The sequence below is a fragment of the Camelus dromedarius genome, chromosome 14 (genome assembly GCF_036321535.1).
Source record: "Camelus dromedarius isolate mCamDro1 chromosome 14, mCamDro1.pat, whole genome shotgun sequence".
NCBI classification, from domain to species: domain Eukaryota; kingdom Metazoa; phylum Chordata; class Mammalia; order Artiodactyla; family Camelidae; genus Camelus; species Camelus dromedarius.
This window is the reverse complement of record NC_087449.1, coordinates 55,385,271-55,399,335: the sequence shown is the minus strand read 5'-3', so window position 1 is coordinate 55,399,335 and position 14,065 is coordinate 55,385,271. Positions and strand designations below refer to the sequence as shown.

The window sequence follows — 14,065 nt, the reverse complement described above, 5'->3', positions numbered from 1 at the left end:
AGGACAGGGCACACGGCAACCATTTGAGCACTGGCACAGGACTACCACTGGCTTCCCTGCTCTTAGAGAATAAAACCTCAGAACTCCATCACTGAGCACACAAAGCCATTGTGTTGTCACCCCAGGTCACCTTTCTTGCCTTGTGTCCCACCCTTTCTCCCACACAGTCCATGCTTCAACCACCCTGCCCTGCCATTCACCCCCTCCATGCCTTTGCACACGCTGTTCGTCTGCCTGAAATGTCCTTCATCTCTTCTGGTCCTGACAGACACTCCTACTCATCCTTTAATATCCAGTTCAAATGGCCCTTCCTTTGAAAAGCCTGCTCTGATATCCCAGCTAATCATTCTCACTCTCCCCTTCCAGACCATGAGTGTCAGGGCCAGGGACTGTCTTAGTCCACTCTGTACCTGGTGCTCAACACAGGAATGGGCACAAAGTCATTACTTAGAATGTTGGGCTTTTTTTCAATTGAGTAAGTCTGTCCTCACACTGAGGGCAGGCCATGGTGTCCCCAGTGTCCAGGAGGGCTAAGACATGGAGGCAGAAGCCAAGTGAGATTAAGGAGAGAACTCATATTTCCCAGAAACCCAGGCAAGAGAATGCTCTAGGGCAAGTCAGGCTCCAGAACTCTGCTATATGCCTAGAAAATGCTGCCCAGGGAGTATGAACCTGGGACACAACTCCAAGCCCCTCCAGCACCATCCGAAGATGACTGCGGATAGAAAGCCAGCCAGATGCCTGAGAGAGCCTGTCCACTATCACTCATTGGATCACCTTAAAATGTGCTCAAAACTGACCCTGCCTGAGCAGCAGGGAGGATGCTGGCTTGTCACTCTCTTTCTACTCTTACAGCCTAAGACCACATTGGCTTTTTCAGCAGCTTTTGGCTTGTGGTCAACTCAAACCCCCAGATCTTTTTCACTGGGATGGCTGCCAAGCCACATCTTGTGCATTTGATTTATGGCTTGGGTTAGCAGAGGCCCACTCCTGCTCCCCAGAAGCTGACAGAAGAAGGGCAACGGTTTCTGTACCCTCAGGAGGGAGAGTGATTGCAGGCCCCCCAACCCAGAAGCCTCAGTGTGAATGTGGGCGAGCTCCCCCTCTCCCTGTTTGTGTTTCCTAATCCCTTTTCCTTGAGGCGCCAAATGCCAGGACCTCTTGAGTGGGGTTTTCATTAGCATTCAACTCACAGGGCACGAGGGCTCAAGCAGACCAACCTTTTGGGTTACTGGGGGTAAGTAGTAGTTCTGGAAAGCACCCAGGAGGGCAGTGAGAGAGAGAGGCAGGTGCTGGAGGCCCAGGCTCCTGAATGTGATGACCACGTGTCCCGGGGAAGGCCCTTCATCGCTCTGAGCCTCATCTTCTCGTGCAGAACAGGAGCGACAAACCCTGACCCCAGGGCATTGTTAGGCCAAAAGGGCCCTGGCAGAAAGTGCCTTCCCAGAAATGATGGTGTCTGTCCAGGGTCAGAGACAGCAGGGGCCAAGCAGATGGGTATCCGGTGCCCGGTGATGTCCTGCTCTTATCCCATTACACGGAGAGGAACCGGAGAAGGACCGAGGCACTGAGCTTGCACCACCTTTGCAGACACTTTTCCTGCTTGGTGGAAATTCTCCCCAAGGATTGCCTTTTAAATGCTACCATTCAGAAAAGCTTTCCCCACCACACCCTCTAAAGTGACCCACTGTGGTCCTGCCCAGTGCCGGGCTATCTCCTTCATGGCCATCACAAATCACATAGAATATCTGTGTTTGGCCATTGCTTCTTTCCCTCCCTCTCTAGACCCTCGGCTCCATGTGGACAGGAGCTACGTCTTCCTCGTTTGCCACTGTCCCCACCTCCTGACTTCACCCCCGGCCTGGCCCCAGCACATAGTCAGGACTCAGTGGTACTTGGCAAATGACCATCAGGGACTTTGAAGGCATTCCTTCAAACAGGCATTGGCTACAGAGTCTTTCTTTCTTTCTTTCTTTCTTTCTTTCTTTTTTTTAGTTGAAGTACAGTCAGTTACAATGTGTCAGTTTCTCGTGTACAGCACAGTGTCCCAGTCATGTGTATCCATACATATATTCACTGGCTACAGATTCTGATTGTGTTCAGTGAGCTAAGGGATCCCTACAGAACCCAAAAGAGAAACATATATTTATTTCCCTCTGCCACAAACAAGGTCACTTCCCCTCCCAGCCTCAGTTTCCCCAGCTGCAAAATGAGGTGTAAAATGAGAGACTGAACTAACTCCTTTCTCTCAAGTCCTTCAAGCTCTAGAAGACTCTTAAGTCAGCACAGGAAGGGGGAGGAAATTGTATTGAATTGTATTGCCTGTTGGGTTGAAAAAAACAACTTCTGCCAGGAAATCTCTCTTACTCTGTCACTTTCTCCACTGGCCTGGAAAACGCAGCCCTGCGCAGGCCCGGGCCTGCGGAACCCACACTGCAAAAGTCACAGGCCCCCTCCTGCCCTGGGGCCTGGGCAAAGAGGCCCCTGAAAGGTGTAAGGCAGCTGCTTCCCCTGGGGTCCGGGGGTTTGTTGCCTTAACCGAGCTCACAGAGCAGGTAAAAAATTCCAGACATGTTCTCCGCTGACAGCTAATTGTGTCCTTTATTAATGACCATAGCTTTCTTGGGGCAGGTGGGAGGAGGGAGGAGCCCAGGGGGGCTCCCTCAGGTGGAGCTGATGACCCCATTTCTGGATCCCATAAAAGGGGAAGTGCTCTGTGAGGTGACCCTGAAAGTGCACCCCCCAGCTGGAGAGAAGAGGGGGCTTTCCCAGGCTCCCCAAGCCCCAGTAGGGGCGGCTGGCGCCGACAAAATGATGCAGGGATTTTGGAATCTGGCGGCCCAGGCTCTGGGTCCTAAGTTGGCCTCTCAGAACACAACACCAAAGTAAAGTGGATGGTCTGAAGAGGGGGATCCCCAAGGGGGGTTGGGAGATGCTCCCAGCCCCATCCAGCCATTGCCCCTCTCGTGGCACGAGGACCAGGCTGACGGGCCCTTCCTCAGTGACCTACTGCACCACCTGTCAATACAGCAGCCAGATGTGCCGGGGGACCCAGGCCTGCCCTGCCAGATGTGTCAAGCTTTCCGAACACATCCGGCTTCCCCTCAGGCACGTTGTGATTATTATTTAACACTCGCTTTTCCAGCATCTGTGAGTCCTGAGAATTACAGACTGGGAGGCTCCGCCATGTCGCTCCAGCTTCAGGTCTGGGGGCCTGGAGCTCACTGCTGGTCAAAGGGCCTGTTTTCTCCAGGACCCGTTAAGGCCTTTACAAGCCCTGTTGCAGTGATAGCCTTGAGCTGGGGCGGCCTTTTGTGGAGCTCTGTCTGTCCCCCATTTTCTCACTAGGATCCCACGTTAGCCTGGGGAGGAAGGTGGGGTGTGCAGCATTAACCCCAATTATAGATGAGGGATGTGAGACTCAGAGAGGGACACATGAGGAAGTAGCTGAGCTAAGACTTGAGCCAGGCAGTGGAAACAGCACGTGCAAAGGCCCTGAGGCTAGGGGAGGCATGATGTACGCCAGGACAGCCAAGAAGCTAGTGTGGCTGGAGTGGAGTAGACACAAGGGAGAGTTCTAAGAGGTGAGTTCAGAGAGGCAAAGGGAATACAATTAAATAAAAAAGAATAAGGATAAGTTTAACCAGAGTGGTAAAGGGGGCTTTGTAGCCTATTCTTTTTCGCCCCAAGTGAGGTGGGAGCTGTTGAAAGGCTATGAGCAGAGAAGCAACACACCACTGATTCCTCTTCTGCAGGGTCCCTCTGGCTGGTATGTTGAGAGCAGACTGCAGCCAGAGGAAAGTGAGGAGGTGAGAGGGCAAGGGTGAAAGCCAGGAAGCCAGTTGGGAGGCTACTGCGGTGAGCTGACAGCTACTGCTCCTCTGCCCTTCTTTTTCCCTTCCAATCTGGGTATCAGGACTCCTGGGCTACAGCCACTAACTTGCTGTGTGACCTTAGGCAAGTCACTGTCCCTGTCTGGGTCATGTATTCTGGACGCATAAAATGAGGAGCTTGGAATAAAGATCGTGAAATTTCTCCTGACTTACAGTGACCCAGGCCCGACCCCCTCCTCTGCCTCTCCAGCTTCATCTCCCATATCTCCCAGACTTGAACTTCATGCTTCAGCGACCCTGAACTATTTGTAGCTACACACACACACACACACACACACACACACGCTTTATGTTATTCGGGCCTCCGTGCCTTTGCACAGGCTGCCCCCTTTTCCTGCAATGCCCTCTCCTACAGGTCACCCTGCGCACGGAGAGCCTGTGTTCTTCAGCAGCTCTCAAGCTCGCTGGCATCTCCTCCATGGGCTTCTCCAGCCCACTCCCCTTCCTCACTGTTCCGGGAAATCCGGGCAGGCCGTACTATTCTTTAAGAGACAGCTGATAAAGTAGATGTGGACTCAAAGCTGGCTTCAAATCCCAGCTGCATCTCTGGAGTTGCCTAGTGTTTTGGACCCTCTGTTTCCCCATCTGTAAAATAGAGATAAGTATATTTCCTACTCCCAAGGTCAAGGTGAGAATGCAGTAAGATTGAAAAGCACCTAACCCAGTGCCTGGCATGTGGTAACTGCCTGGAATCTGTGAGGCCAGGTGCTAGCTAAAGAGAAAGGGCTGTTGCGTGAAAGCGGGGCGAGGGGTCTACCCTGGACAGAGTGGCCCCAGATCTCTGGAATAGCCCTGGTCAGGATCCCAGGACAGCCTCCCAGCAGCCCTGTGGCCCAAGGGGATTCCTACCCACACCTCCTGTCAGCAACCCCTCCCTCTGCTCACCTCCTCCATCAGGGTCTGGTCAAAGCTGCCTACCGGCAGCCACACAACACTTGGAAATATCCTTAATTGCTTCACCAGAGTGGGGAGTCACCCTGCAGGCAGATAATTAAAAAGTTCAGAGCTTGATTAATTGGGAGGAAATTGGAGGAATGGGGCTGCCTGCTGGGCGGGCGGGAGCTCGCAGCCCCTACCGTGGGGATGGCATGAGGGAGGCAGGCCAGAGCCGGGACTGGAGGCCCGACATAGGATCCAGGGACTGGGGAGCAGGGAGTGAAACATTCCTACCCACCCTTGTGATTGCGGGCTTTGGGGTCTGGCTCCCTGAGGAGACTGTGAGTTCGCCCCTCCCTCACGGCCCCGGCACAACTGCGGAGGAGATGTCTAGAGACACAGTGGTCATGGAAGTTCTAACTGCTCCAGGTTTGGAGCCTTCCAGCCTGTTGTTGAGTGAGGTATCAGAGGGTCTGCTCTGGGCCAGGCTGCAAACAGGACGGAAGTGGGGGTTGCCTTAATGGAGCTCATAGTTGGGCAGGTGAGAGGGTGGAGAGACAGATGTTAACCAAATGCCAAGAAGGACGAAAGCAGGATGTCTTGAGAGCCCAAAACTGGGCTCACGAGATGAGCTCTGGGGCCTCTGACATGGTCCGGAGGCCTAGAACAAAATCTCCAGTCCACATACAAGCTGGGTGTGACCTTAAGCACAAGATTGCACCTTTCTGAGCCTCAGTCAGCCAGTCAACAAACACTTTCTGAGACCTCCTGTCCATCACCTGTCAGCCAGACCCTGGGGCTGAGAAGAGCCAGACCTTGTGGGTATCCACTGCCGCTGGGTTCACAGCCTCGCGCAGGAGGCAGACAGGCACACCGTATACTTGTGCAATGGCAGAGGCGAGGTGCTGGTGCTTTGGGGGCACAGAAGAGAGGCCCCAAACCCAGCCTTGGTGGGGGTGGCATCCAAGGAAGACCAAAAGGTGATTTGGGTTGGAGCTGAGATTTGAAGGATAAAAAGGAATTAGCCAGGCTGGAGAGGGAACTGCCTGAACCAAGGCCTGGATGGGAGACCAAGCACAGCCTGCTGGGGAGCTGGAAGCTGCCTCCGATGACCGGAGCCCAGGGCGCAGCTGGGAGGGTGTGGGAGCTGAGGCTGGCAGGTGGACCATGGAGGGGAGGCTGAAGCAGGTGGGACTCACCACAGGCACCAGGGAGCCGTTGAAGGGTCTTGAGCAGAGGAAGGATCCCGCAGATAGCCGTGTGGACACTGGCCCGGAGAGGCCCTGGATTCCCCCCTCGGGCAAAGGGGAGGCGTGTTAACACAGTTCCTGCCGCTGCCTTCTGACTTCTGTAGTCCTGCCAGCTGCTGGCAGGCAGCCACAGAGCCCAGGTCCCAGCAGGGACAAGCATGGGGAGCCTGGGCATGTGTGGGAGGGGGGCAGAATGACTGACATCCCCTGGGTGGTCCCAGTAGGAGCTAGCACTGCAGGCGGATGACCCTGAGGCACTCTGTGGACTTAACCTGGAAGAGCAGAGCTCCCCCTTGAGGGGAGGGGGAGGACTGGAAGGGCAGGGGGGCACCCTTCATCAAGCTGGAGCACTAAGGGCCTTGCAGGTGATGTTAAAGCATGGACCGTGGGGCACAGGCGCTGCCCCGAAGCCTCTGAGTAGTTTAGACAAGGCACTTCCTTTCTAAGAGCCTCTGGGCAGTTTCCTAATCTCTAAAATGGGGATAACACCTCCTGCTGCACAGGGTAACCGTGAGGACAGATAAGGTTATAGGCCCCGGAAGCTTCTGGCCCAGCACCAGGCGGCTGCGTGTGGACACACAGCGGTTGGAAGCTCCTCCCCTGAGCCAGGAACTTACCACCTGCTTCCAGCCCAGCCCAGGGGCACTGACTCCACTGGCTTAACTTCAGCAGCAAAAGCAGGAAGCGTGCAAAATGCAAAAGCCACTTTGCATGAGGGAGACCCCCAAATCCTGCCCACTCAGCCACAAGAACACCGCAGGCCCAGCCCTGACTGACACTCAGGAGGAGCCCCTGCAGATGCACACATCAGATCAGTTTCTCCATCGAGCCCCGGGCTGGGTGCCTGAGTCTGTCCACAGCCAGCATCCCGCAGCTGGAGAGGCCGCAGAGATGGTCCAGCCACACGCAAAGTATGCAGGAAGCGGTCCAGGCCCACAGAGCAAGGGCCCACAGGGCAGCCGAGCCCTGGCCTCCCCACTCTGGGCCCAGGACTCTTTTCTCTGTCCAGACTCCTCTCCCCAACCTAAATCTAGAACCTCCTGGAGATCCCAAGGCAGGAAAGTAAGCCAGCTGCCCTTTAAACCTGGCACTGCTGAGCCCGAGACGACTTCCTGGCGCCTCTGCCCACAGTGGGCAGCCGTCAGCCCTGGTTAGAGGAAGGTGTACTGGCTCTGTGCTCAGTTGTGGCCTCTTACAGGCCGAGCCTGGGCCTTTTTTGTCTCCATGACCCAGTGCCTAGCACACAACAGGGGCTTAATAAGTGCCTGTTGAATGAATTCACAACTCATCATCTTCCCAACTGGACCTGTACTCCTGAGGGCAGTGCTACATTTTCTTTGTCTCTGTATCCCCAGGGCTTAGCACAGAGCAAGTGATGGGCCAAGAATGAATGCATATAATAAAAGCCAACGCTTGTATAGCCCTTAACGTGAACCAGGCAGGCACTGTTGCAAGTGCCTTCTCTGTATTAACTCATGTAATCTCAGCAAATATAAGAGCAGTGTCATCATTCTCCTTTGTTACACAGACAAGGAAACAGAGGCACAGAGAGGTAGGTAACTCACCCACAGTCGCACTGTTAGCAAGAGGCAGGCCTGGGATTCTGCCCTGGCAGCCAGCTCCACAGTTCATGCCCAGGTTCAATTTCATCGGGTTCTCGGGAGTGGGAGCTAGACTGCGGTGAGCCTGTCACTCGCTACCCAGAACCACAGACAGAGCCCTCTGGTCGACAGGACCCCCAGGAAGATAGAGAAACTCCTTCCCCACCCCCGAGGCCTGGCACACTGGGCACATGGGACTCCACCATGGCATTAGTCGTTCTGGGGATTAATCCAGAGTCTCTGGGAGGAGAAAGGGGAGCAGAGCTGCAGGCCTGCCACGGAGGCTTTGAGGATCACCCGGTGCCAATTAGCAGCCCCACTGTGCCAGGCCCAGATGGAGCCCTGCCTCGGCCTGACTCGGGGCTCACTCGGTCAATTATCACCTATCCCTGGAGCACAGGGGGCAGGCGGGGAGAAAATCTGTTTCTCCGTAATCCTCTCTCCTCCTCCCCGGCTGACTGCCATCCCTGCCTTGGGTTGCCCAGCCAAGGGCTCTGGGCGTCTGCTGAAGGCAGGTGCTGGCTGGCGGCCTTGGCTCCAAGTCCTGGGTTTAGGGCCCAGGCTTTGCCTCTGCCTTACTGAGTGACCCCAGCAAGCCCTGTCCCCTCAGAAGGCCTGACAAGATGGTCTCCAGCCCTGACACTCAGTCACTGGATGATTTCTATATCTAGTAGTACCTGGAATCACAAAGACCTAGAGTGAAACCTCTTCTGCCATTTGGTAGCTATGTGACCTTGAGGCATTCACTTCACCTCATCTGAGCCTCAGTTTCACCATCTGTAAAATGGGGGTGATAATGGCACCCACATCTGCAGGTGGTCATGTGATTTATTGAGAGAACCCATGCAAATCACTTGCACTGCACTTGGCACCTGGAAAGCACATGAGTGGGAATTGTGATTGTCCTTACTTGCTGGATGAGTAATAAGAGCTAACATTTATGTAGCACTTACTGTATGTTTTAAGCCCTTAATGTATATCATCATATCAAACCCACGGCCCCTCCCTCAAGTTGCTCACTGTCCAGTTAGGGAGATAGACCTGCCTTCATTCAGCAAACTGAGTTAAATGAGCACTTACTATGTGCCAGACCCTGTACAAGGTGCTAGGAATGTAGAGATTAAAGCCCCAGCCCCTACCTGAACCAGCATTCACCAACAAGTAGGTGGTCACCTGTGGGTGAGGTCCAGTGGTGGGACGGGCTGGTTTGTACTGGCTTGGCTTGCAAGAGCCGATTCTGGGTATTTCTTCCTGGCTTAGTGTTCAGTTATCTCAAACCGGTAGCTTGAAATTTGCCCTGATGGGAGCTTTTCACCACAGAAATTGGCAAACACAATAAATCAAGGCTTTTTTCTTTCCCCCTGAACATCCATTTACCAGCGCACCACTGCCCTGTGTCTGGTGTGTTGCAGTGAAGTGTGAGGTATCTGCAGTAGGGAGTGGAGGGCAGTCCTCCCAGAGGTGCACACATCAGATTCACAGTCCAACAGGGCAGGAGGATGGGGGAGAAGGGCATTCAGGCACAGGGACCAGTGCATGTGCAACCAAGGCATCCAGAGAATTTCAAACAGAAAAGAGAGGTGACAGATGCGGCTGAGAAGCATACAGGATGGCTGCCTGGGACTGAGGGCATTTCTGGGATGCAGGGCTTCCACTTTGAAAACCGGGGATGACTTGGTCACCCTGTGGACAGGAACCTGGGAGGACCCGTGGGGAGAAGAGTGAGAAATGGGAAGGGGTCTGAGCATCAGTGAGGCCTGATGAAACTGACCCGGTAACGGCAGTACCAAACCTGGCATTTACTTGGCTGAGTATCTTCTCCCCACTTCCTCATCTGCTTCTCACGACACCCTTTAAGGGGCATATTCGTTCACTCAGCAAATATATATTGAGCACCTACTGTGTTCCCACCACTCTGCCAGGAGCTAGGGAACCAATGAGAACCAGACAAACCTGGTTCTTCTTTCTCTCTCCAGGTACTTCCAGTGCAGGGAAAAGACAGCACACGAGTTTCTAGACTGTTTTCTAATATAATTACAAACTGTAATGAGGATCAGCGAGGGAAACTGAGACTAAGGGGGATGGCAGGAAGGGGCAGGAAGACCCCAGAGCCACCCTTGCAGGCCTCGTGAGCCAGAGCTAGGCGTGTGCACACCTTCTGAGTGGGGAGCCCCTGGTGAGTTTGAGCTCTGATTCATTCTCATCAGATCACCCCAAGCCATCGTGGAGGGGAGGCAGACAGGAGCAGGAGACCCGTTCAGAGGCTCTCAATGTGTCAACACCGTGCAGGTATCATCAGCTCCTTTTCTGGAGGAGGAGACTGAGCCTCAGAGAGGGCGGAGGACCTGTCTAAGCCCACACACTTGTCAGAGGTGCAGCTGCCCAGGTCTGAGACTTCAGCTCACATTGTTTCCTTCTCACTTCTGTACATGAGACTCAGGTGCTGGCAGGACGGGGCACCTTCCCAGCTGAGAAGCTTGGAGCACACATCAGATACTCCTGATGTGTGGCCCTGGGGCCCTGGGCACCATGGATGGGCGGCTGCCCCAGGCCCGTCTCTGTGGGAGAAGAGGTAGCTGATGGGAGCTGAGGCCCCAGCACACCCCAACCACACAATACACCTGGGATCAGACTCAGCCTCTGCTGCTAAAGAGCCCTGGTGTCTGCTCCTCTCTGGACCTCAGCTTCCTCAAATGTCCAACAAGGTGGCTCAGCTGCACACCCCCAGCCCCCCACCATGCCCACCCATCACTCACTAGGTACCCTACATCGTATTGGGAGTTTATAGCCCAGCCAGGTACTTACAGATTCATAGGTAATTAAAAGAGACACATCAACCCTTTGTGGGGGCTTAGGGAAGACTTCCTGGAAGGGGTGATAACTGTGCTGAGTGTTAAAGGGATGTGGGAGCTTGCCTGATGACAAGGGAGGGCCTTCCAGGTAACGAGGGCAGGAGGGACCAAGGCCAGAGGTGTGGGGGTGGGCCTGGGGGCACCGTGTGTGGAGCATCAGGCACAGGGCGCGGGGTGGTGGGCAGTGCCAGCCCTGGGGCCCCGGGCACCCTGAGGAGTTTAGGGAGCTGTTGCAGATTTTCTTTTCAAATAGGAGTTTTATTTATAATTCACATGCCATACAAGTCACCTGTTTAAACTGTACAGTTCACTGACTTGTAGTATTTTCACAAATTGTGTAACCATCGCCACAATGAATTTTAGACCATTTTCATCACCTCAGAAAGAAACCCCGCACCCATTAGCAGTCACTCCCCATTCTCTGCTCTCCCAGCCCCTGGCAACCACTAGTCTGCTTTCTGTCTCTATAGATGTGCCTATTCTGGACATTTTCATATAAATGGAAGCATACACTGTGGCCTTTTGTGACTGGCTTCTTTCACTAAGCACAACATTTTCAAGGTTCATCCCCGATGTAGCATGTATCAGTACTTCATTCCTTTTTATGGCCAAATAATATTCCACTGTATACCATTGTGGATTTTTAAATGACACAGAAAGGTTTGCACTTTAGAAAGCTGGCTCTAGAGGGTGGGCAGGAGGAGGCCAGATGGCCTTGGAAACGAAAGGCTAAGGAGTGGGTGGGAGGAGCTTTCTGGATGCCCTCAGGGGTGGGAGGACAGCACAGAGGAGCCAGGACTGGGCACTGCTGAGGAGGGAAGACCTGGTAATTGATTGGCTGCAGGGGGTGAGGGGAGGGAGGAGGCACCAGGGTTCCTGGTGACCAGGTGGAGAGCAAGGCCACTTCCCAAGACAGAAGTGTGGGTTTTATGAAGCACGGTGCCGATAGATACAGAGGCATTGAATGCCTGGTGGGAGGGCTGGCGGGTAGCCAAGCAGCACACCTAAAGAGGGAAGGCTTCTGGAGGAGGCAGCCTAGGGAGCTGGAGAGGGGGCCAGGACATGGTGATGGGAGCAGACAGGCAGGGAGGCAGTCCAGATGGAGGGGCTGGCACAGCACGGAGGGGAGAGTGGGCAGCCACCCACCAGCCAGGCCCATGGAACTGCCAGCAGATGGAAGAGACGTGCTAAGCTGGGCATGCTCTCGCCTGAGAGGGAGCCAACAGGATCATGGTCTTGGGGCCGAAACCTTTTGGCATCTATCAGGATGGTCCTAGACCCTTATAGGAGCCCTGAATCCCCATTCTACAGCAGAGGAAACTGTGGCTCAGAGAGGTCAACTGCTTAACTGGAGCCAGGGCTGCAGCCTGCGTGTCTTGATGGACAGTGCCGGGATGGTGAGGCTGCCCCTGCATCCGGTCAGCAGGGAAAGGCTGGTGCCAGGAGGAAGGTGAGAAGGAGAGGGGGCAGGAGGACTCCAGGATTCTAGAGCCAGTGCAGCAAAATGCAGAAAGCCCTGGACGGACACCCAGGGCAGGAGCTGCCAGTCCTTGCCCAGCACTCATGGACTATTTTTGGCACAACATAAGTCTCTTGAAAGCAGAATAGTGTGGTGGTTAGGGAAGTGACCTCTGGGGCGAGACCACTTGGGGTGGAATCCCAGCTCTGCCAATGTAAGCCCACATCCTCAGAAAGTTAGTTCTCCTCTGTGCTTTCTTTCCCCCCCATCAGAAAATGTAGGTGATAAATCACCTCCGTCGTAGGGCTAGGCAAGGTGTGGACGAGTTACTAGGACAGCGCCAGTACTTAATAAGTACTCAATCAACTAAACATTGTCCGCTTCATATTTATGCTCTGGAGCCCTGGTTTCCCCATCTGTAGGACAGATGCCCTAATAACTCCCCAGAGATACTGCCATCCTCCTTGTTGGAGTCACGTAGCCTGGTTGGTTGGATGCATCAAAGTCCTGTCTTCCCCTCTTCTGGCAACTCCTTAAGGACTGGGCTGAAGCTGGCTCTTCTCCCAGATCCCCGCAGGACCTGGTCAGGGTGTCATCAGCCAGGGTTGCAGGATTAGGAAGGTTACCACCTTCTGGAAGCTCCCTCCGAAAGGCAGGCAAAGTAGGTTCCCAGGGGTCTGGGGGTGCTGTTTTCTAGCACCCCAGGGGGAATGGTCCTTGGCTTATTTACTGAGATTGTAACTGCAACCCTTCCCTGACCCTGCACCAGGCAGTGTTCATCACATGCAATCCTCATGGACACTTTATTGGGTAGATGCTTTCTTACCAATGAGAAAACTATAGCTCAGAGAGGTTGAACTACCTGTCTGAGGTCACCCGGCAGATTGGTATTTGAACTAGATACAGTTTAATAATGTCAGGAATTGTTCAGTAGTTTTGCCTGAATTAACCAATGTAATCCTCGCAATGACTCTAGGAGGTAGATACTATTGTTCCCATTTTACAGATGAGGAAACAGTTTACGTGACTTGCTCAAGGCCAAATGGCTGGCATAGGTGGAGCTGGGATTTGCCAGGCAGCCTGCACACTAACCACCATTTCTCAGTGCCTTTCTGCTTACATGATCTCCAAAGCCCATGCTCTTTCCACTTAAGCAGGAAGCTTCAGGAAGTATTTATGGAATGCCTGCCAAGTGCCAGGTTCTGTGCTGGGCACAGGGGAAGGAGCTGTGCATCAAACATGGCTCCAATCCTGGGGTTGCTGAGAGCACGGCCAAGAGATCCCTTTGATGAGTAACTATCAGGGGAGTAAAGCACTCTGGACTTGTCATGTACAACCAAGGAGGGGCAGCATCTCTGAGGCTGGAGCTGGTTAAGGGGTTAGGGGGAGGGCGATTTGCTCAGACTTGGATTTGGAAGATAAGCTTGAATACTAGGGCTGGAAAAATGATTTAGGGAAATTTATGTGAGCCATTTAGATATGAGGAAACTGATGTTCAGAGATGCAGAGTTGCTTGCCAAAGGTCACACAGCACATGGACATGGAATGTGATCCAGGTGAGAGCCCTTGGCCTGTGGACAGTTCAGCCACATTTCATCCCAAGGAGGAACTTGCCCATTGCAAAGCTCAGCAGAGCTAAGATTATGAACCCCAGGAAGTGAAAGAAGAAACAGGCCAAGAACAGGGCAGAGCCTAGACCCTAGGCCTCCTGATTCCCAGCCCAGGGCCAGGAGGAAGAGGCGGGTGGATTTGCACACAGGCCCACACAGGAGTGGTCACCTCTTGAAGAACCTAAGCCTTGAACTTCAGGGCCTGAATCCAAAGCCTGAGCATCCTCCCCAGAGCAGGAAGAAAGCCAAAGCCCCCGGGGAGCCCAGATTGCCGAATGCCCACCAAGTGCAAACACTGCCCTCCTCAGGCTGTCCCTGGTACTGCAAGTCCTCTTTATTTTAATAAATTGGTCAACCACCTGCTATAACAACAGCTGCTAGTCATTTGGGCACCTGTACTGTGCAAGGTCTCATGCCATGTGCCTTACATGCTTATGCCAAATGCTCACAATGGCCTGCAGAAATCAGTCTTAGAATGGTAATTTTACTAATAAAGAAACCAAGCCTCAGAATGGCTAAGCCAC

The 14,065-nt window shown here is 53.7% G+C and overlaps 1 protein-coding gene across 3 annotated transcripts in view; it reads left to right on the top strand.

Moving 5' to 3' along the window:
• Nucleotides 1–14,065, top strand: part of EPHB2 (EPH receptor B2) — a 175,940-nt gene that overhangs the window by 121,150 nt on the left and 40,725 nt on the right. The gene's annotated exons all lie outside the window — the stretch shown is intronic.